Source organism: Equus asinus, chromosome 27, assembly GCF_041296235.1.
Source record: "Equus asinus isolate D_3611 breed Donkey chromosome 27, EquAss-T2T_v2, whole genome shotgun sequence".
Lineage (NCBI taxonomy): Eukaryota > Metazoa > Chordata > Mammalia > Perissodactyla > Equidae > Equus > Equus asinus.
The window spans coordinates 5,159,259-5,181,773 of NC_091816.1; the positions used below are offsets into that span (position 1 = coordinate 5,159,259).

The window sequence follows — 22,515 nt, forward strand, 5'->3', positions numbered from 1 at the left end:
TACTTTCCACATATAAGTAATATCGTATAGTATTTATCTTTCTCTTGTTTAACTTATTTCACTTAGCTTAATGCCCTCAAACTTCATCCATGTTATTGCAAATGGCAGAATTTCCTTCTTTTTTATGGCTGAATATTATTCCATTGTGTACATACACTACATTTTTAAAATATATTTATCCATTGATGGACACTTAGGTTGTTTCCATGTCTTAGCTATTGTGAGTAATGCTGCAATGAACATGTAGGTGCATAAATCTCTTAAAGATACTGATTTTATATCCGTCAGATATAAGCCCAGAAAGGAGATTCCTTGATCAATAGTAGTTCTATTTTTAATGTTTTGAGGTACCTCTATTCTCTCTTCTATAGTGGCCGTACCAATTTACATTCCCACCAAATGTTCACAAGGGGCCGGCCTGGCGGTGCAGCGTTAAGTGCGCATGCTCTGCTTTGGTGGCCCGGGGTTCACCGGTTCGGATCCCGGGTGTGGACATGGCACCACTTGGCAAGCCATGCTGTGGAAGGCATCCCACATATTAAGTGGAGGAAGATGGGCATGGATGTTAGCTCAGGGCAAGTCTTCCTCAACAAAAAGAGGAGGATTGGCAGCAGATGTTAGCTCAGGGCTAATCTTCCTCAAAAAGAAGAAAGTGCACAAGGGTTCCCTTTACTCCACAACCTTGCCAGCACTTGATATCTCTTATCTTTTGATAATAACCATTCTAACAGGTTTGAGGTGCTATCTTATTGTGGTTTTGATTTGCATTTCCCCGGTGATTCGTCATCTTGAGCACCCTTTCATGTACCTGTTGGCCATTTGAATATCTTCTTTGGGAAAAGGTGTATTAAGGTTCTTTGCTAATTTTTAAATCAGACTATTTGGGGTTTTTTTCCTGTTGAGGTAAGTGAGTTCTTTACATATTTTTAATATTAACCCCTTATCAGATGTACAGTTTGCAAATATTTTATCCCATTCCATAGGTTGCCTTTTTATTTTATTAGCTGTTTCCTTTGCTGTGCAGAAACTTTTTAGTTTGATGTAGTCGTCCCACTTGTTTATTTTTGCTTTTGTTGCTTGTGCTTTTGGTGTTATATCGAAAAAGTCATTGCCAAGACGTTATCAAAGATGTTGTCTTCTAGGAGTTTTACGATTTTAGGTCTCACATTTAAGTATTTAATCCATTTTGAGTTAATTTGTGTTTATGGTGTAGTATAAGGGTCCAGTTTCATTCCTTTGCATGTGGATACTCAGTTTTCCCAACATCGTTCAATGAAGAGATCATCCTTTCCCCATTGTGTGTTCTTGGCACCCTTGTCAAAGGTTAGTTGACTACACATGTGTGATTTTATATCTGGTCTCTCAATTCTGTCCTTTCGTTTGTCTGTTTTAAGGCCAATACCATATGGTTTTGATTAGTATAGCTTTGTAGCATAGTTTGAAATCAGGAAGTATTATGCCCCAGCTTTGTACTTCTTTCTCAAGATTGCTTTGTTTATTTGGGGTCTTTTGTAGCTCCATATGAATTTTAGTATTGCTTTTTGTTTTTATGAAAAATACCATTGGAATTCTGATAAAGATTGCATTGAATCTATAGGTTGCTTTGATAGTACAGTTATTGTAACAATATTAATTTTTCTGATCCATGAACACAGGATATCTTTTCATTTATTTGTGTCTCTTTCAGTTTCTTTCTTTAATGTCTAATAGTTTACTGTGTACAGGTCTTTCACCTCCTTGGTTAAATTTATTCCTAAGTATTTTATTGTTTTTGGTACTATTATAAATGGGATGTTTAAAGTTTCTTTTTCATATCTTTCATTGTAAATGTATATAAATGCAAATTATTTTTATGGTTTGATTTTGTATCCTCCAACTCGACTGAATTTATCAATTCTAACAGTTTTTTTGTGGCTTCTTTAGGATTTTCTGAATATAAGATCATGTCATCTACAAAGAATTTTCTTCCTTTCTAACTTGAATTCCTTTTATTTCTTTTTATTTGTTTGTTTGTTTTGTTTTTAAAGATTGGCACCTGAGCTAACAGCTGTTGCCAATCTTTGTTTTGTTTTGTTTTTTTCCTGCTTTATCTCCCCAAACCACCTTTGTACATAGTTGTATATCTTAGTTGCAGATTCTTCTAGTTGTGGCATGTGGGATGCCACCTCAACGTGGCCTGGTGAGGGGTGCCATCTCTGCGCCCAGGATCCAAACTGGCGAAACCCTGGGCCAGCATAGCGGAGTATACAAACTTAACCACTTGGCCACACAGCCGGCCCCATAATTCCTTTTATTTCTTTATCTTGCCTAATTGCTCTGGCTAGGGCTTCCAGTACTATATTGAATAAGAATGGTAAGAGTGCACATCTTTGTCTTGTTCCTGATCTTAAAGGGAAACTTTCAGATTTAGTCTACTAAGTATGATGTTAGCAAAGGATTCTTATGCATGGCCTTTACTATGTTGAGGTATGTTCTTTCTATACCCAAATAGTTGTGAGCTTTTATCATAAAAGGGTGTTGAATTTTATCAAATTTTTTTCTTCATTTCTTCAGAGAATTATATGATTTTTACCCTTAATTCTATTAATGGGGTATATCACATTTATTGATTTCTGTATGTTGAGTCATCCTTTCATCCCAGGGATAAATCCCATGTGATCATGGTGTATGATCCTTTCAATGTGCTGTTGGATTTGGTGTGCTAGTGTTTTGTTGAGAATTTTTGTGTCTGTATTTATCTGGGATATTGGCCTGTAATTTTCTTTTCCTGTAGTGTCTTTATCTGTCTTTGGTATCAGGGTAATGCTGGCCTTGTAAAATGAGTTTGGGAGTATTCCCTGCTCTATAAGTTTTTGGAAGAGTTTGAGAAAGATTAGTATCAAGTCTTTAAATATTTCATAAAATTTACTTTTGAAACTGTCTGGTCCTGGGCTTTTCTTTGTTAGGAGGTTTGCTAACAAATTCAATCTCTTTAGTTGTGATTGGTCTGTTCAAGTTTTCCATTTCTTTATGATTCAGTCTTGCTATGTTGTCTGTTTCCAGGAATTTATTCATTTCTTCTAAGTTATGCAATTTGTTGGCATACAGTTGTTCATAGTAGCCTCTTACAATCCTTTGTATTTCTGTGGTATCAGTTTTAGTCTCCCTTCCTTAATTCATAATTTTCCTTTATTGAGTTTTGTCTCATTTTTTCTTGATCAGTTCAGCTAAAGGTTTGCCATTTTGTTTATCTTCTCAAAGAACCAACTCTCAGTTTCTTTAATTTTTTCTGACTGTCTCCCTGTTCTCTGTTTCATTTATTTCCATTCTAATCTTTATTTCCTTCCTTCTACTAACTCCACTCCTTAGTTTGTTTTTCCTTTTCTAATTCCTTTAGGTGTAAAGTCAGGTTGTTTATTTGAGATCTTTATTTTTCTAAGGTAGGCACTTATTACTATAAACTTACCTCTCAGAACTCCTTTTGCTGTGTCTCATATGTTTTGATATGGTGTTATTTTGTTTTTATTTATTTCAAGATACTTTCTTATTTCTCTTTTATTTCTTCTTTGATCCATTGGTTGTTCAGGAGTGTGATGTTTAATTTACACATTTTGTGAATTTTCCAGTTTTCCTTCTGTTATTGGTTTCTAGTTTCATACCACTGTTGTTGCAAAAGATACTAGATATTATTTTAATCTTCTTAAGTTTCTTAAAAATTTCTTTGTGGAAAAACATATATTCTCTCCTGGAGAATGTTCCCTGTGTGCATGACAAGAAGGTGTATTTTGTACCTATTGGCATAATGTTCTATATATATCTTTAAGGTCTGTTTGGTCTATAGTGTTATTCAGGTCCACTATTTTCTTAGTGATTTTCTTTCTGGTTGATCTATCCAGTGTTGAAAGTAGGGTATTGAAGTCCCCTACTGCTGTACTGCTGTCTGATTCTCCCTTACTCTGTCAATGTTTGCTTTAAGGTTTTTTTTGCCATTTTTAAAAATTTTATTGCAATAACATTGGATTATATCATTATATAGCTTTCAGATGTACATCATAGTATATTTCGAATTCTGTGTAGATTATATTATGTTCACCACCCAAAAACTAATTATAGTCCATCACCTCACATGTAAGCCTAATCACCCCTTTTGCCCTCCCCTCTCCCCCTGTGGTAACCACCAGTCCAATCTCCATTGCTATGTGTGTGTTTGTCGTTGTTTTTATCTTCTAGTTATAAGTGAGATCATACAGTATTTGACTTTCTCCTTCTGACTTATTTCACTCAGAATAATACCCTCAAGGTCCATTCATGTTGTCACAAATGGCTGGATTTCATCATTTCTTATGGCTGAGTAGTCTTCCATGGTGTATATATACCACATTTTCTTTATCCATCTGTCCCTTAATGGTCACCTTGGTTGCTTCCAAGTCTTGGTTGTTGTGAATAATGCTGCAGTGAACATAGGGGTGCATGTACCTTTATGCATTTGTGTTTTCAAGTTCTTTGGATTAATACCCAGTAGTGGGATAGCTGGATCATATGGTGGATGTATTCTTAATTTTCTGAGGATACTTTGTGCTGCTTTCCATAGTGGCTGCACCAGTTTTCACTCCCACCAGCAGTGTATGAAGGTTCCCTTCTCTCCTCATCCTCTCCAATACCTGTTGATTCCTGTCTTGTTAATTATAACTATTCTGACCAGAGTGATGTGATATCTCATTGTAGTTTTCATTTGCATTTCCCTGATACTAATGATGTTGAGCATCTTTTCATATGTCTGTTGGCCATCCATATATCTTCTTTGGAGAAATCTCTGTTCAGATCTTTTGCCCATTTTTTAATTGGGTTGTTGGTTTCTTTGTTGTTGAGCTGTATGAGTTCTTTGTATATTTTGGATAGTAACCCTTTATCTGATATATAGTTTGCAAATATCTTCTCTTAATTGTTTGCTTGTCTTTTTGTTTTGTTGATGATTTCCTTTGCTTGGCAGAAGGTTTTTAGTTTGATGTATTTGTGCTTGTTCATTTTTTCTTTTGTTTCCCTTGCGCAGTCAGACCTGGTACTTGAAAATATGCTGCTAAGATGGATGTCAAAGAGCATACTGCCTATGTTTTCCTCTAGAACTTTCATGGTTTTGGGTCTTAACATTCAAGTCTTTAATTGTCTACTTTCAATCTTTTGCATGTGGCTGCAGTTTTCCCAACACCATTTATTGAAGAAACTCTCCTTTCTCCATCATGTGCTCTTGGCTCCCTTTTTGAATATTAGCTGTCCAGAAATGTGTTGGATTATTTCTGGGCACTCAATTCTGTTCCCTTGATCTGTCTGTCTGTTTTTGTGCCAGTAACATGCAGTTTTGGTTACTATGGCTTTGTAGTATATTTTGAAATCAGGGAGTGTGATACCTCCAGCTTTGTTCTTTTTTCTCAAGAATCATTTGGCTATTTGGGGTCTTTGTTGTTCCATATAAATTTTAGGATTCTTTGTTCTATTTCTGTGAAAAATATTGGAACTTTGATAGGGATTGCATTGAATCTATAGATTGCTTTAGGAAGTGTGGATATTTTAATTATGCTAATTCTTCCAATCCAAGAGCACGGAAGATATTTCCATTTCTTTGTGTCTTCTTCAATTTCTTTCAACAATGTTTTATAGTTTTTGCTGTACAGAACTTTCACCACTTTGGTTAAGTTTATTCCGAGGTATTTTATTCTTTTTGTTGCAATTGTAAATGGGATTGTATTCTTAATTTCTCTTTCTTCTACTTCGTTGTTAGTGTGTAGAAACCAACCAATTTTTGTTCATTGATTTTGTATCCTGCAACTTGAGTGTATTCATTTATTATTTCTAAAAGTTTTTTAGTGAATTCCTTAGAGTTTTCTTGATATAAAATCATGTTGTCTGCACAGAGTGGCAGTTTCACTTCTTCTTTTCTAATGTGGATCCCTTTTATTTCTTTTTCTTGCCTGATTACTCTGGCTAGGACTTCCAATACTATGTGAAATAACAGTGGTGACAGTGGGCATCCTTGTCTGGTTTCTGTTCTTAGAGCGATAGCTTTCAGTTTTTCTCCATTGAGAATATTTCTTGTGGGTTTGTTATATATGGGCTTTATTGTGTTGAGGTATTTTGCTTCTATACCCATTTTATTTAGAGTTTTTATCACAAATGGATGCTGTATCTTGTCAAATGCTTTCTCTGCATCTATTGAGATGATCATGTGATTTTTATTCTTCATTTTGTTAATGTGGTGTATCACTTTGACAGATTTGCAGATGTTGAACCATCCCTGCATCACTGGAATGAAACCCACTTGATTATGATGTATGATCTTTTTAATGTATTATTGTATTCGATTTGCTAGTATTTTGCTGAGGAGTTTTGCACGTCTGTTCATCAGTGATATTGGCCTGTAATTTTCTTTTTTTGTGTTCTTCTTGTCCGGTTGTGCTATCAGGATAATGTTGGCTTCGTAGAATGAGTTAGGAAGTCTTTCCCTCCTCTTCAATTTTTTGGAGGAGTTTGAGAAGGATATGTATTAAGCCTTCTTTGAAAGTTTGGTAAAATTCACCAGGGAAGCCATCTTGTCCTGTACTTTTACTTTTTGGGAGGTTTCTGATTGCTGTTTCCATCTCCTTAGTAGTAATTGGTCTATTCAAATTTTCTACTTTTTCTTGGTCCAGTCTTGGAAGGTTGTACGTTTCTAAGAATTTATCCATTTCTTCTAGATTATCCAATTTGTTGGCGTATGGGTTTTCATAGTATTCTATTATCTTTTGTCTTTCTGAGGTGTCCATTTTAATTTCTCCTTTTTCATTTCTCATTTTATTTATTTGAGCGTTCTCTCTTTTTTGCTTGGGGAGTCTATCTAAGGGATTGTCAGTTTCGTTTATCTTTTCAAACAACCAGTTCTTGGTTTCGTTAATTTTTTCTATTTTTTTTAGTCGTTTATTTTGCTCTGATTTTTATTATTTCCTTCCTTCTGCTGAGTTTGGGCTTTGTTTGTTCTTCTTTTTCCAGTACCTTTCGATGTGCTGTTAGATTGTTTATTTGTGATTTTTCTTCTTTGTTAAGGTAGGCCTGAATTGCTATAAACTTCCTTCTTAGAACCGCTTTTGCTGTATCTCATAGATTTTGGCATGTTGTATTTTCATTTTCATTTGTCTCCAGGAATTTTTTTCTCTTTAGATTTCTTCATTGACCCAATCATTGTTCAGTAGCGTTTTATTGAATCTCCACATTTTTGTGTCTGTTCTTGTTTTCTTCCTGTAGTTGCTTTCCAGTTTCATACCTTTGTGCTCAGAAAAGATTCATGGTATTATTGCAGTCTTCTTCAATTTATTGGTACTTGTTTTGGGATCAATCCTGGAAAATGTCCCATGTGCATTTGAAAAGATGGTGTATTTTGTGGGTTTTGGATGGAACGTTCTATATATATCCATTAAGTCCGTCTGGTCAAATGCGTCATTTAAAACCAGTGTTTCCTTATTGATCTTCTGTTTGGATGATCTATCCATTGGTGTAAGTGGAGTCTTAAAGTCCCCTACTCTTATTGTGTTACTGTCTATTCTCCCTTTTATGTCTGTTAATAATTGCTTTATATATTTAGGTGTTCCTATGTTGAGTGTATAGATATTTAGAAGTGTTATATATTCTTGTTGGATTGTTCCCTTTAACACTAAGAGCTTCCCTTCTTTCTCTCTTGTTACAGTTTTTATTTTAAAGTCTATTTTGTCTGATATAAGTATTGCTACCCCTGCTTTCTTTTCTTTTCCATTTGCATGGAATATCTTTTTCCGTCCTTTCACTTTCAGTTTGTGTCTTTAGGTCTGTAGTGTGTCTCTTGGATACATCATATATATGGATCATTTTTTTATCCAGTTGGCCACCCTATGCATTTTGATTGGAGCATTTAGTCCATTGACATTTAAAGTAGCTATTGATAAATATATATTTATTGCCATTTTCTTATTTTTTTCTTGGTGTTTTAGTAGTTCTTCTCTGTTCCTTTATTTTTCTCTTGCTCTCTTCCCTTGTGGCTTGAATGGCTTTCTTTAGTAGTATGTTTGATTTCTTTTGTCTTACTTATTTGCTTACTTACTATAGATTACTGATTTGTAATTACCATGAGCATCCTATTTAATATTCTATGTATATAACAGTCTATATCGAGTTCATAGACTCTTTAGCCCGACCTCTTTCTACAAGCTCTACTTTTTCACTCCCCTCTTCCCACATATTGTGTTTTTGAAATCATATATAATCTCTTGTTTGTGTCTATCCATTACCCTCTTATCATTGAAATAGGTAATTTTGGTACTTTTGTCATTTAATCTTCATATTGTCTTCACAGTTGGTTGATGTGCTACCTTTACTATATCTGTACCTTTACCAGTGATTTTATTGCCTGGGGTTTTTTTTTTTTTGATAATGTTTTTATCCCTATTTGTGGTCATTGCTTTCCCACTTAAATAAGTCCTTTCAGCATTTCTTGTAGAACTGGTTCCTTGGTGATAAACTCCTTTAATTTTTCTTGTCTGAGAAGGTCTTTATCTCACCTTCCATTCTGAATGACAACTTGATGGATAAGGTATTCTTGCCTGTAGGTTTTTTCCTTTATCACTTTAAATACATCATGCCGTTCTCTTCTTTCCTGTAGGGTTCGGCTGAGAAGTCCCTTGCTAGCATTATGGGCTTTCCTTTGTATGTCACTTGTTGCCTTTCTCTTGCTGCTTTTAGGATTCTCTCTTTATCTTTAATTTTGGACATTTTAATTATAATGTGTCTTGGTGTGGGCCTCTTTCAACTTAGCTTGTTTGGAGCTCTCTGTGCTTTCTGTACTTGGATGTCTTTTTCCTTCCTTAGGTTAGGAAAATTTTCATCTATTATTTCTTAGAATAAATTTTCTGCCCCTTTGTCTCTCTCTTCTCCTTCTGGGATGCCTATAATATGAATAATAGTGTGCTTGATATTGTCCGAGAGTGCTCCTAGACTGTTCTCATTCTGTCTAATTCCTTTTTCTTTTTTCTGTTCAGCTTGGGTGATTTCCTCTAGTCTCTCCTCTAGCTCACTGATCCATTCTTCTGTATCCTCTACGCTGCTATTGAGTCCCTCTAGTGAATTTTTAATTTCCAGTATTGTATTCTTCATTTCTGATTGGTTCAGTTTTTATATTTTCCAGTTCTTTGTTGATGAGCTCATTGTGTTCATCTAGTCTTCTCCCAATATCTGTGCGTATCCTTATGAGATTTTGTTTAAACTCTTTGTCAAGTAGGTTGCTTATTTCTGTTTCATTTAGTTCTTTTTCTGCAGTTTTGTCCTGTTCCCTTGCTTGGAAAGTATTCCTTTGTCTCCTCATTATGCATCTTTCTCTGTGCTTATTTTTGCATATTAGGTGAGTTGGCTATGTCTTCTGACCTTGGAGAAGTGGCCTTATGTAAGATATCCCTTTTGAGGCCCAGCAGTGTGCTTTCCTCTCATCACCAGTTGAAATGATCCAGGAGTGACCCCTTTGTGGGTTGCTTGTATCCTTCTGTTGTGGCAGGGTTGCTCCTAATGCAGGTACCCAGGGAGTCTAGTCTCTCCTTCCCTGGCCAGCTGTGTGTAAATCCAGTTTGCGGAGCCTCAGTGCCATTGGCTACAAGGTCTGACAGCACACCTCTGTTGCAATTTTCCTGTTAATTGGTTAGGTACCCACTGTAGATGGTTGCTAGGCTCAGGGGCTTACGGTTGCTGAAGGCCAGAGGCCTACAAGGCTATTGTCAGTTCTCTTAGGAGTGTGCTGAGTGGGGCTGACCCTGGACATGAGAACACTCAATGGTTTCAGGCTTTGGAAGGTGGGGCTGATCCTTTTTATGACTATTTGTGAAGCACAGCTCTTCTGCTACTGATAGGCCTCATCCTCCCACAGGACCAGACATGCCATCAACACAGTCCTGGTCCATGCACACTTCCCAACCCCCTGGAGCATACCCCAGTGCCCAACTGCAGAGGCCCCCACCTGTCCACCAATGCCCCCCCCCCCACAGTTCACCTGGTCCTCACACAGGCCCTGCCCCACAGAGGCAGACACACTCGCCTGCCTGTAGAGTATCAAGGCACACAGTCAATCCAGGCTGACAAGTAGCCTGAGGCCTTGCTATTGGGTGGGGCTTGTCCCTAGGGCAGGCTGTGTGCCCCTGCTGAACTGGATTAAATCTGCACTCTAGTGGGTGTGGCAGACCCCTGTGCCAACAGGCCAGGGGAAGAAACTCAATGGCATCTACTAGGGTCTGTGTAGCATGCCTGGACTAGGTCAGAACAATCACCCCCACCAATATCTCAGTCTTTGGAGAGGTCTCCCCTCTCACCAAGAAGCCCCCAGAGCCCACCAGTTGAGTCTCTTTTCACCAAAGGACTGTCAGCCTTCTCTCTGGTGATTTCAATTTGCTGAGACAGGTGAGTTTGTGCGTGGGCCCTTTGAGACCCGGGTCTTTTTGACTTTCCTCTTATAGCTTTTCTGAGGGTATTCCCTGCTGCAGTTCATAGCCAGTGAAGCCAGATAGTAAGACCCTTGTCTCAGTTGGGCTGAGTCTGAAGGATGTTTATAGCAGTATCTGTCCCTGCTCTGGACCTCATTCCTCCAGGATGGGCTGTGTATCTTAGGATGGCTCCTGCCTAGCCAGCTGAAAAATGCTGCTGCTCCCAAGGGTGGCTTTTTTTCTCTCCAGCAGGAATTTCTACTTCTTCCACCTTAGTCAGGACTGGCCCTTGTTGTGGGGGTTCTTTTTATCCAGTTTTCAGTTTTCTATCCATGGTAATTTTTGCTTGGGGTCCTTTGAGCTTTCTGTTCCTTGCTGTCCATATCTCTCTCAAGATTTGTGAACTTTTCAGCTATTATTTCTTTAATTAATCTTTCTACTCCTTTCTCTCTGTTTTCCCCTTCAGGGACTCCCATGATGCGAATGTTCATTTGCTTAATGAAGTTCTATAATTCACGTTGGCTTTATTCTCTCTTTTTCATTGTTTTTTCTGTCTGTTCCTTTAACTTGCTAATTTCAAATCAACAGTATTAAAGTTCACTTATTCTTTCTTCTGCATGAGCAACCTGCTGTTGAATCCCTTTATTAAGATTTTCATTTCTGTTACTGTTTTCTTAAGTTCTAGGATTTCTGTTTGGTTCTTTCCAATGGCTTCTGTTTCTTTCTTACTTCTTTTTGTGCTTGCATGTTTTCCTGATTTTATTTGGTTGTCTCTCTGTGTTCTCTTGTATTCCACTGAGTTTCTTTATGATGATTATTTTGAATTATTATAAAGCAATTTGTAGATCTTTATTTCTTTGTGGATAGTTACTGGAGCTTTACTAGTTTCATTTACTGGTGTGATAGTTGCCTGATTCTTTGTAATTTGTGTAGCCTTGGGTTGGTGTTTGTGCATTTGAAAGAGCAAGCACCTCTTTCTGTCTCTACAGACTTCTACAGATTTCTGCAGGTAAAGATCTTCTGTTAGTTCCTGGGCTGATGGGATTACCTCCAGAATTAATTATGCTGAGTTGGAATCAGTTTACAAAGCTGTTGCTGGGTCTATAGTGGAGTGTGCAGTTGGTAAGATTGTTACCAGGATTTTGGGCAGGCATGAATCCTGTCTGGTTCCTGGGTGTATTGGACTGCCTCCAATACCATGTTTAGTAAGGTGACACTGGGACAAGGGCCTAGTTAAGGGTCCACAGTTGACTGTTCAGACAGGGGCCTATAACTAGGTATGTGGATGGGTATGACTCCCACCACGTTCCTAGGAGACCTCCTGCCAGATCACAGAGTGAGTTCCCATGTGGACAGGACTGGCCCTGACCATGTCTTTGAGTGGCTGGAAATGAGTCCCTGGGCTGTTTCAGGGCCCATGACCAAGACTGAGGTCTGCAGACCTGGATCTAGAGACATAGATGGATGTGTCTCCTGCCAGGTCTCTGGGTGGACTAGACAGCTCTCTGACCATGGCTAGAGTGACTGGATCCAAGTGTTGTGCCATTTCAGGATCTTCTTAGGTATATTCTGGAATGTTTCCTGCTGGCTCCCTGCACCAGCAGAACTGTTCATATACTAGGGCTGGGAGAGGCTGAAGCTGAGTATAGGGATCTTATAGGATCTCTGGGAATGAAGAAAGGAGAGTCTCCTGCTGGAACCCTTTGCCAGAAGGACTATTAGTTGATTGCAGTTGGATGGTAGCTGGCATCTAATATGGGCCCTTTCTGGACTCCTAAACACAGATAGCAGTGTTTCCTGCTAGGTCCCAGGGCCAACTGGACTGCTTGGGACTGTGACTGGGGGAGGGTATGCTGTGCTGGAGCTGAGTATAGGGCCCATTCTGGATCTTTGGTAGTGCATTGGGAGTGTGTCCTGCATAGTTACAGGCCAGTAGGACTGTTTTCAGACTGCAGCTGGGAGAAGCTAGAGCCAAGTTACATGGACGTTTCAAAATCTACAGTCAAACTAAGTTTGGTGTGATCACCTACAAGTGCTCCTGGATCATGGCCAATTCACGGGTATTTCAGGGTCCATATTTGGGACTGTTACCTATGGCATGACTGGATGTGAGTCCTCCTGGGCCCCTTGACATATGGTGCTTTTAGAAGGATCATTGCCAAACAGGGCTGTAGCTGAGTCCTCAGGGATATGGAGCTGTTTACATATCTTTAGCTGGGACCATATGCATTATCTGCCTGGGTGAGGGTCTGCCTTTTTAAATTGTCTCTCTTCAGTCTTAGAATCCACTAGGATTTCACCATGTGCCTGGATCCCAAAGCTCCCACAAAGGTGTGTTTGTCCATGGATTGTTGTCAAGTTGTTGTTGCTAAGGGGAAATAGGAGTAGGGGAATTCTTATTCCACCATCTTGTGATGTCACTCTCTGAGAATGCTTTTAAAATTAAGTTGGGATCCAGAAGCAATTTCAGGAAACTGCCATTCTCAAAAAATGGCAAGGCTTGACCTTTTTGAATTGAGAGGATGTCTTAAGAAGGAAATTTAAGGGAGCAAAATGGTGGGGTGAGCTGACCCGGGACTCTCTCCCCTCCAAAGTACAACAAAGGACTGAAAAAAAAAAAAACAAAACAAACCTGAATTTCAACTAATGAACCTAATGACAGGACTCAGAGACCTGCAGTATCAAAAGACAGAAGACAGAGCCCTACTGCCCGCCTCGGAGGAGCTGGAATGGGATAAGAGAGAACATCGCTCCATCCTCTAGAAACCGGGATGGCCGCGTGGGTCTGGGAAGGGGCTGGGGAGGGGCCATGCGACCAGGGGATCCTCTAGGACTCCCGCCACCAGTACAGTGGAAACCCTCTGATGGGGGAAATCTGTGCACAGAGACCCCATAAATGCAGGGCCCCGGGAGACCAAAGAACAGAGTAGATCGAATCCAGATCCGTGCGCGAGAGAAACCGCCCCCGCCCCCGCCCCGGCAAAGCACACTGGGCGCCGACATCTTGCCCGAAGGCAGAGAGCTCAGAACATGTGGCTCTCAATCCCCATCTAGTGGCAACAGGCAGTAACTGCAACCGAATTCTACCGCCATGCGAAAAAACCCCTCCTCTACCATCCAGCAATTTATAAGAGCCCCAGACCAGAAGGAAAACAATAAAAACATAGAATTAAGTCCTGAGGACTTGGAATTAGGTAAACTAAATGAAAATGAGTTCAGAGAAGCTATAATCAAAAAATTCAATGAGGTAGAGAGAAAGATAGAGAAACAAGCCGAGTTCTGGAGTTACTTCACAAAAGAGATTGAAATTATAAAGAAGAATCAAACAGAATTACTAGAGATGAAAAACACAATGAACCAGATAAAACAGAATACAGATTCCCTGAATGTCCGGGTAGACTCCAGAGAAGAGCAAATTAGCATAATCAAAGATAGACAGGCTGAATGGCTCCAGACAGAGGAAGAAAGAGAATTAAGGATTAAAAGGAATGAGGAAAGTATTAGAGAGATAGCAGATTCAGTGAGGAGAAAGAATTTAAGGATCGTAGGAATTCCCAAGAACGTAGAAAAGGAAAATGGAGCAGAAAGTGTGCTTAATGAAATTATAGAAGAGAACTTCCCAAATCTAGGGATTGAGGGAGAAATGTGTGTAGAGGAAGCTTTCAGATCTCCTAGATTTGTCAATGTAAAAAGACCTACTGCAAGGCATATAGTAGTAAAAATGGCAAAAAGGAATGACAAAGAAAGAATACACAGGGCTGCACGACAAAAGAGAATTACCTACAAAGGAGCCCCTATCAGACTTTCAGCAGATTTCTCTGCAGAAACGTTACAAGCTAGCAGAGAATGGAGTGACGTATTCAAAGCTTTAAAAGATAAAAATCTTCAGCCAAGAATACTCTATCCAGCAAGAATATCCTTCAGATATGAGGGAGAAATTAAATCTTTTCCAGACAGACAAAAGTTAAGGGAATTTGTAACCAAAAGTCCTCCACTACAAGAAATCCTCAAGAAGGCTCTCATACCTAAAAAAAGAAAAAAGGGAGAAAGGGATCACAAACCACAGGGTAGGGAGACAGATAAATAGAACCAGAACAGGATAGCAAATATTCAACTATAGCATTAGGATAAAGGTAAGGAAACTACCAAAGCAAAGATGATCTTATCACTCTAACTACAAACTCATAACACAAGTTGGAACAAGAAGTGAAAATAATAATTTAGGAGGGGAAGAGCAAAGGGACTAAATCAGTCTATGCCAAGCAAGTAAGAGACCGCCAGAGAATGGACTATATTATACATGAGATTCTAAATACAAACTTCAGGGTAGACACTAAACTAAACAACAGAACAGAGACACAAAACATAAATAAGCAAAAATCTAAGAAACCCAGCATAACAAATTGCAGTATCAAATGGGTACGGTAAAGCACACGGGAAGAGAAAAGCAGGAAAGCCAGATAATGAGCAACAGATTGATAGCTTTAAGTCCATATGCATCAATAATCACTCTCAATGTAAACGGATTGAACTCTCCAATAAAAAGACACAGAGTGGCAAAATGGATTAAAGAGCAAGATCCAACAATTTGTTGCCTCCAGGAAACACACCTCAGCCCCAAGGACAAACACAGGCTCAGAGTGAAGGGGTGGAGGACAATACTTCAAGCTAATAGCAAGGAAAAAAAAGCAGGTGTAGCAATTCTTATATCAGACAAAGTGGATTTCAATATAAGACAGGTAAAGAGAGACACAGAGGGACAATATATAATGATCAAAGTGACACTTCATCAAGAAGAAATAACTCTTATAAATATCTGTGCACCCAACATAGGAGCACCAAGATTCATAAAGCAAGTATTAACAGACCTAAAGGAAGATGGTAAAAACAACACAACAATAGTAGGGGACCTCAACACCCCACTCACATCAATGGACAGATCATCCAGACAGAAAATCAACAAAGAAATAGTGGAGCTAAACAGAAAACTAAAACAATTGGACTTAATAGACATATATAGATCACTTCACCCTAAAAAAGCAGAGTACGCATTCTTCTCAAGTGCACATGGAACATTCTCAAGGATAGACCATATGTTGGGAAACAAGGCAAGCCTCTACAAATTAAAAAAAAATTGAAATAATAACAAGCATCTTCTCTGATCATAATGCTATAAGGCTAGAAATTAATTACAAGAAAAAAGCTGAGAAAGGCACAAAGATGTGGAGACTACACAATACACTACTGAACAAGCAATGGATCATTGAAGAAATTAAAGAAGAAATCAAAAAATACCTGGAAACTAATGAAAATGATAACATGCCATACCAGCTCATATGGGATACAGCAAAAGCTGTTTTAAGAAGAAAATTCATCGCAATACAGGCACATCTTAACAAACAGGAAAAAACCCAAATAAGCAATGTTAAACTACACCTAACTGAACTAGAGAAAGAAGAACAAATAAAGCCCAAAGTCAGCAGAAGGAGAGAAATAATAAAAATCAGAGCAGAAATAAATACTATTGAAACAAAAAAGGCAATAGAAACGATCAATGAAACAAAGAGCTGGTTCTTTGAGAAGCTAAATAAAATTGACAAACCCCTAGCCAGACTTACAAAGAAAAAAAGGGAGAAAGCTCAACAAAATCAGAAATGAAAGAGGAGAAATAACAACAGACTCTGCAGAAATACAACGGATTATAAGAGAATACTATGAAAAACTCTCTGCTAACAGAATGGATAACCTAGAGGAAATGGATAAATTCTTGGACTCCTACAATCTCCCAAAGCTCACTCAAGAAGAAGCAGACAGTTTGAACAGACCAATCACAAGGAAAGAGATTGAAACAGCAATCAAAAACATCCCAAAGAATAAATCCCCAGGACCAGATGGCTTTCCTGGGGAATTCTACCAAACTTTCAGAGAGGAAATAATACCTATCCTTTTCAACCTATTCCAAAAAATTAGGGAGGATGGAATACTTCCTAACAAATTCTGTGAGGCCAACATCATGCTGATACCAAAGCCATACAAGGACACCACAAAAAAAGAACTACAGGCCAATATCACTGATGAACATAGATGCAAAAATTCTAAACAAAATTTTGGCAACCAGAATTCAGCAATTCATCAAAAGGATCATACATCATGATCAAGTGGGATTCATACCACGAACACAGGGATGTGTCAACATCCGAAAATCAATCAACATGATACACCACATCAACAAACTGAGAAATAAAAACCACATGATCATTTCCATAGATGCAGAGAAAGCATTTGACAAGATCCAACAGCCATTTATGATAAAAAAAACTCTGAACAAAATGGGCATAGAAGGGAACTACCTCAACATAATAAAGGCCATATATGACACGCCCACAGCCAACATCATACTCCATGGGCAAAAACTGAGTCCCATCCCCCTGAAAACAGGAACGAGACAAGGATGCCCTCTATCACCACTCTTATTTAACATAGTACTGGAGGTCCTGGCCAGAGCAATCAGGCAAGATAAAGGAATAAAGGGAATCCAAATAGGGAGGGAAGAAATGAAACTCTTGCTGTTTGCAGACAACATGATCTTCTATATAGAAAACCCCAAAGAATCCATTGGAAAACTCTTAGAAGTAATCAACAACTACAGCAAAGTTGCAGGGTATAAAATCAATTTGCATGAATCAGTAGCATCTCTATATTCTAACAACGAACTAACAGAATAAGAACTCAAGAACACAATACCATTCACAATTGCAACAGGAAAATACCTCAGGGTAAATTTAACTAAGGAAGTGAAGGACCTATATAATGAAAATTACAAGGCCTTTCTGAGAGAATTGGATGACGACATAAGGAGATGGAAAGACATTCAATGTACATGGATTGGAAGAATAAACATAGTTAAAATGTCCGTTCTACCTAAAGCAATCTACAGGTTCAATGCCATCCCAATCAGAATCCCAATGACATTCTTTACATATTAGAACAAAGAATCCTAAAATTTATATGGGGCAACAAAAGACCCTGAATTGCTAAAGCAATCCTGAGAAAAAAGAACAAAACGGGAGGCATCACAATCCCTGACTTCAAAACTTACTACAAAGCTACAGTAATCAAAACAGCATGGTACTGGTACAAAAACAGGTGCACAGATCAATGGAACCGAATTGAAAGCCCAGAAATAAAACCACACATCTATGGACAGCTTATCTTCGACAAAGGAGCTGAGTGCATAAAATGGAGAAAAGAAAGTCTTTTCAACAAATGGTGCTGGGAAAACTGGAAAGCCACATGTAAAAGAATGAAAATTGACCATTCTTTTTCACCATTCACCAAAATCAACTCAAAATGGATCAGACCTAAAGGTGAGACCTGAAACCATAAGGCTTCTAGAAGAAAACGTAGGCAATACACTCTTTGACCTTTTTGGACACCATGCCTTCTCAGAGAAGGGAAACAATAGAAAGAATAAACAAATGGGACTTCATCAGACTAAAGAGCTTCTTCAAGGCAAGGGAAAACAGGATTGAAACAAAAAAACAACCCACTAACTGGGAAAAAATATTTGCAAGTCATATATCTGACAAAGGCTTAATATCCATAATATATAAAGAACTCTCACAACTCAACAACAAAAAAAATCAAACAACGCAATCAAAAAATGGGCTGGAGACATGAACAGACATTTCTCCAAAGAAGATATACAGATGGCTAATAGGCACATGAAAAGATGCTTATCATCGCTGATCATCAGGGAAATGCAAATCAAAACTACACTAAGATATCACCTTACACTCATTAGAATGACAAAAATATCTAAATCTAATAGTCACCAATGTTGGAGAGGTTGTGGAGAGAATGGAACCCTCATACACTGCTGGTGGGAATGCAAACTAGTGCAGCCACTATGGAAAACAGTATGGAGATTCCTCAAAAAATTAAAAATAGAACTACCATACGATGCAGCCATTCCACTACTGGGTATCTATTCAAAGAGCTTGAAGTCAGCAATTCCAAAAGTCCTATGCACCCCAATGTTCACTGCAGCATTATTTACAATAGCCAAAACATGGAAGCAACCTAAGTGCCCAACAACAGATGAATGGATAAAGAAGTTGTGGTACATATATACAATGGAATACTACTCAGCTGCAAAACAGAACAAAATCGTCCCATTTGCAACAACATGGATGGACCTTGAGGGAATTATGTTAAGTGAAATAAGCCAGTTAGAGAAGGATAATCTCTGTATGACTCCACTCATATGAGGAATTTAAAAATGTGGACAAAGAGGAGAGATTAGTGGCTACCAGGGGAAAGGTGGGGTGGGGGTGGGCACAAAGGGTGAAATGTTGCACCTACAACACGAATGACCAACATTAATGTACAACTGAAATCACACAAGATTGTAACCTATCACTAACTCAATAAAAAAAAAGAAGGAAACTTAACACAATAAAATTAAAGGTAGATGAAATGAAGAATGATCATAGGTAAACTGTTTGCAATTTAAAGATAAAACAGCACCGAACTTAGCAAATACTCAAATTTCTGTGGCTTAAATTAATCATAGAATTAGAAGACAAATATAAGAAGATAAAGCCAAATTCAAGGATTAGAGCAGGAAGAAAAATACAGAAAAAAATGATAGAACTGAAAACAAAGATAGTTTTCTTAATCAATAGCAAAGAAAAACTGGTGGATTCCAGTTAAATGTGGCAGCTAAAGATCACTCTAGTTTATTCATGTCCCTAAAACTAATGTACGGCAACAAAGTACAGAGAAAAAAAACACAGAAATTTGCAGATCAAAACTCGGTGAAATTTGGATGAAATAAAAGGTTGGAATTAGGAGCAAACACTATTACAATTTGTTTGCAGCTTGTAATTGTTTATTCAGTCACTAATTCAGAAAATATTTTACCCCACACTGTCTAGTTGAGGCATTACAAAGAATTAATCTTTAAACAAACAAACATTAAAAATGATAGTTTCACATACTGATAAGGGATTTTAAAATAAAATAGTGTAATAGAATAAGGAGTGAGTGAGGGCATATTTTAGCCAGAGTAAACAGAAAGGTGGTCTCTCTAAGGGGTGACATTTGAGCTAATACCTAAATGACAAGGAGAAGAACTGGTGTTGAAGATTCATGTAAAATAGAAGCAATGGAGAGATCTTGAGAATGGGAAATTAATAAAGGAAGAAAAGTGTCTTGTTATGCTCTTAAAATTTAATGACTGATAGAGAAATAGTGTATTGGACCTAGTTTGTGTGACTCTCTTACTGAAGCATTAGGATATAAGTTTTAACTCAAGCTCTGTTTTGTGCTGAATGCATGCTAAGATAGAAGGGGTCAGAGAGACAGGCAAGGGCCAGATTTTTAAGGTCATGGTATGTTATTTACCTATTACTGCATAACAAATTACCTCCAAACTTAAACCGTTTCCTCACAGTTTCTTTGGTTCAGGCATCTGAGTGTAGCTTTGCTGAGTCCTCTGGCTCAGGGTCTCCCACAACTGGACTAAAAATCATCAAGGTTATATAATATCTTTACCATACTCTTAAACAACTTTACCAAATTGACATCTAATGAATACCACTCAGCAACAGCAGAATGCACATTATTTACAAGCACGCATTGAACATCTTTGTGGATGGCCCGCATGCTAAGTTATAAAACCAGAGTCAATATATTTTAAAAGACTGAAATCATACAAATTTCATTCTCTGATGACAACAAAATTAAGTTAGAAATCAGCAAATGAAGGAAATTTAATAAATCCACAAATATTAGAAATTAAACAGATTTCTCATAATCAGTTTGTCAAAGAAGAAAACACAAGGAAACATTAGAATTATTTTGAATTGAATGAGAACTAAAAACAACATATGAAAATGTATGGCAGGCAGGTAAAGCAGTGCTTAGAAGGGAATTTTTAGCTTTAAATACCTATATTAGAAAACAAGAAATAATTCAAATCAACCATCTAAACTTGTATGTTAAAAAGCTATAAAAAGAAGAGCAACTTAAATCCAAGGCAAGCATAAGGAAGGAAAAAAGTTTGAGAGGAAATCAGTGAAACCAAAATTGCTTCTTTGAAAAAAACTCAACAAAAATGGGCAAACTTTTCCTAGACTAAGAAAAAAAGAGAGATCACATCCCAAAATTAGAAATGATAAGGTAGAATCAGTACTGACTTTACAGAATTTTAAAAATTATAAGGAAATATACTAAACAATTAGACAACTTAAATGAAATTGGAAAATTCCTGGAAAGACCCAAATTACCAAAACTGACTTAAGAAGAAAGAGAAACTCTGAATAGACAAGAATGGAAATTGAACTAGTAACTTAAAATCTTTGCACAAAGAAGAGCCCAGGTCCAGGTGGCTTTACTGGTAAATTCTAGCAAAAATTTAAAGAAGAACTAATACCACTACTCCACAATATCTTCCAGAAAATGTAAGAGAAAGGAACACTTTTAAACTTCTTTTATGAGGACAGTATTACCCTGATACCAAAATCAGATGAAGGTATCACAAGAAAAGAAAACTATAGATCAATATTCTTCATGAATATGGATGCAGAAATCCTTAAAAATTACAAACAGAATCCGGAAAAACATGAAGATGATTATCCATCATGACCAAGCAGTATTTATCTCAGTAATGCAAGGTTGGTTTAATTAATGTAACACACCATATTAATCAAATAATGGAAAACACATGATCATCTCAAAAGATGCAGAAAAATGACGTAATGAAATGCATTACCCACTCATTATGAAATTATCAAAAAATAAGAAATAGGAAGGAACTTACCCAACCTGATACAGAGCATCTATGAAAAACCTACAACTAACATCATACTGATGACAAAAGCTTGAGTGCTTTCCACCTAAAATCAGAAAAAAGCAATGATGTGGGCTCTCATCACTTCCATTACACATTGTACTGGAAAGCCTAGAGAGTCAAGTAAGGTAATAAAAAGAAATAAAAGGCATCTAATTTGGAAGGGAAGAAGTACAACTCTGTTTATTTTCAGACAACATGATCCTGCATGTATATAATCCTAAGACATATACCAAAAATACCTTTTAAAACGAACAAATGAGTTTATCAAAGGATATGCAATCACTATACAAAAATGAATTGTATTTCTATATGATAGCAGAGAATAATCTGAAAATGAAATTAGGAAAACAATTCCATTCACAATGCCATCAAAAAATACTGGGAATACACAATAAAATAAATGCAAAACATACACTTAACAAGACATCGTTTAGAAAAATTAAAAATCTAAGTAAATGGTGAAATCTTCCATGTGAACAGTTGCAAGATTCAGTATTGTTAAGACGGCAATTCTTCCCTTTTTCAGAGGTCTGCAGTACTTTCTCCAGGTTCAATTAATCATTAGAAGGATTTACAGGACTCAACAGGTAGCATACTCATGACTATGATTTATTACAGCAAAAGGATACAAATCAAAATCAGCAAAGTATATCTTTGCACTTGTGTCCTCATAAATTTGTTTCATCAATGTTTTTTAGTTTTCAGTGTACATATTTTATTCCTCCTTCATTAAATTTATTCCTAAGAATTTTATTCTGTTTGATGCTATTGTAAATGGGATTCTTCATAATTTCTTTTGCAAAACATTCATTCGTAATGTAAAGAAACATAGCTGATTTTGTATGTTGATTTAGTATCTTGCAACATTATTGAATTTATTTATTATTTTAACAGTTTTTTGGTGGAGTCTTTAGGGTTTTCTTTGTATAGGACAATATCATTTGCAAACAGAGACAATTTGACTTCTTCCTTTCCAATTTAGATGTCTTTGATTTCTTTTTCTTGCCTAATTGCCCTGGCTAGGACTTCCAGTATTTTCCAGGTGCTAGGAATGGTGAGAGAGGGTACCCTTGTCTTGGTAGCTTTGGACTTGTCATATATGACCTTTATTATGTTGAAATACATTCCTTGTATACTTAAGTTGATAGTTTTTATCATGAAAATATGTTGAATTTTGTTAAATGCTTTCTCTACCTGACTATAATAAATCATAGTCAT

The 22,515-nt window shown here is 37.3% G+C and overlaps 1 protein-coding gene across 1 annotated transcript in view; it reads left to right on the forward strand.

Annotated features, from left to right (window-relative positions):
- LOC106826238 (disintegrin and metalloproteinase domain-containing protein 5-like) overlaps positions 1–22,515 on the forward strand; it is a 195,648-nt gene that overhangs the window by 117,998 nt on the left and 55,135 nt on the right. The window lies entirely within an intron of this gene.